The sequence below is a fragment of the Momordica charantia genome, unplaced genomic scaffold, assembly GCF_013281855.1.
Source record: "Momordica charantia cultivar OHB3-1 unplaced genomic scaffold, Mcharantia_2.0 BLBB01000094.1, whole genome shotgun sequence".
Lineage (NCBI taxonomy): Eukaryota > Viridiplantae > Streptophyta > Magnoliopsida > Cucurbitales > Cucurbitaceae > Momordica > Momordica charantia.
The window spans coordinates 49,791-51,955 of NW_028275250.1; the positions used below are offsets into that span (position 1 = coordinate 49,791).

Consider the following 2,165-nt stretch of genomic DNA (forward strand, 5'->3'; position numbering starts at 1 on the left):
TCTTAAAAAGTTTTCTTTTCCTAGTTTTCACTCCCTTCCCATTAATATTCATTCCTCTAGTTTTCACAACTATTTTCAAATCAAAATCACAAAAAAGTTAATAGTAAAATTACAAATTAAAAATAAAACTTTTAACAATTACCAGGACAGAAAAATGAGAATAGTTTTATTAATTGTTGGAAATTAATCGAGTTGCCAGAAAAAAGGTGAAAAAAATGGAAAAGTTTAAGGTAATGAGTATTTAAAGCTAGAATAGTATAAGAGCATCAATGTCAAGATGGCCGAGTTGGTCTAAGGCGCCAGTTTCAGGTACTGGTCCGAAAGGGCATGGGTTCGAATCCCATTCTTGACAAAATATTTCTTTACACTTATTTTATTTACAAACCAAAATAATATAATTAATAATAACGAATCAAAGTTATCTGAGTAAAAAAATTAGGATTCTTGCGTAAATATGAGAAGTTGAGTTTAAATTTCAATTTCTTGAGTTATTTATTTGTTTAAATGCTTTCTGCATTCTAATTTTTGGTTATGCAATTTTATTATTATTATTATTTTTTTTTAGTTTTTATATAAGATATCCAATATTTTGTAGTTGAATGCACAAACACACCAGACTTTATATATAGTTTTTTAAATTTTAACTCATGCATATCAATTGAATATTTCAACATACAAAGTTATTTGTCACTTACTTTTTATGTATGCAACGATTTATCGTTGATGTGTTTTTTAACAAAATTGCATGTTAATGTGAGCATAGCTTATTGATATATATTTCCAACCAAGAATTTATGAGTTCTATCCTCATCTCCACATGTTATACTAAAAAAAATTAAATTAAAGCTGGATGTAACAACATTGAACAACTAGAAGGAATTATGATGATCAAGATAGTTGTTAGATATCCAATATATGAATTATATTTATTAAGCTTTTGGTCAAGCAGTGGTTCATTAATCTTTAAAATGGTGGTTTATCATCCTTAAGAATAGACTCCAAGGAGATTTTTATCTTTTTTATTTTTTTGCCAATATTGAAAAGAAAAGTAAGTTAAAGGAAAAAAATATCATCACAATTTACCTCAAAATATATTAATTTATACCTTAAACTTTTAATTTCATCTTGCATCATCAAATTTAGATGAGTGTTGACATATTTGCATTAAATTCAAGTAAGTTAGGAAAATTTTTACTTTCTAATGGTTCTCTTAAAGAAATATTCTCATGTGTGTTTCAAATGAGTTATAAAACATATTTCTGGTATGAAATTAATATGATTTTAAAGGAAAAACAACATTAGAGTTGATTTTTCTGATGGAAATCTGTAAATTTCGCAGAGTTATTTAATGGTCGATTTTGTTTTTTCATCAAACTTGATTAAATCCAGAAAGATCACAGTAAAAATTGATAAATGAATAACAATCTTTTTTTGATATAAGTTAAAAAAGATAATCGAAATAATGAGATTTTATAAATCTACCATTGTTGTGTGGTGGTTTATTCATCTTTAACAACATATCGTATGCCAGGTAATTGACACACTTCTTAAGAAGTCATGAGCTCGAATCTTCCAACTCCCACTTTTTGTACTAACAAAAGAAAAACATCGTGAATTAGAAGCTATAGATATATTTCATATCAAATTTTGAAAATATTTTTATATATTAATAAAAAGTATTAGCGATTAAATTTTATGGCTGTTATGAAATGTATTTGATATGGGTATAGTCTAAACTTCATATCTTATAAAGCTATGATGATATTCCACTAGCTTTTTGATATGTGCTATAAAATGTCTATGATAATTTATGTAAACTTCTGAAAAACATATTTTATAGCAACATATAGATTATGCTACAATGTAGTAGCACTAAGAAAACGCGGTAGAAAGTCGAGCACTTTCCTATAACAATAATTGACATGTGAGATGACGTTTGTTAAACAACTCTACCATAAAAATATTATGATACAAATTTTTCTTTCATTTTTGAAAATATTTAGTTCTCGACTGATGAGGACTTATCTGATGTTTACGTTCACCAAGCTCAAATAATTGACAACTATAAAATAGAAATGCCAAAGTAAGAAATTCTTTTTAGAGAATAATGAACCATCATTTTTAAATGGTAGTATGCACGGAGATGAGCTCTCACCTGTCGGAAC

The 2,165-nt window shown here is 26.6% G+C and overlaps 1 non-coding gene across 1 annotated transcript; it reads left to right on the plus strand.

The window, feature by feature from the left end:
• Positions 1–271: 271 nt before the first annotated feature.
• On the plus strand, positions 272–352 carry TRNAL-CAG (transfer RNA leucine (anticodon CAG)). Its single transcript has one exon. It is a non-coding gene; the product is annotated as a tRNA-Leu (tRNA).
• The last annotated feature ends 1,813 nt before the right edge of the window (positions 353–2,165 follow it).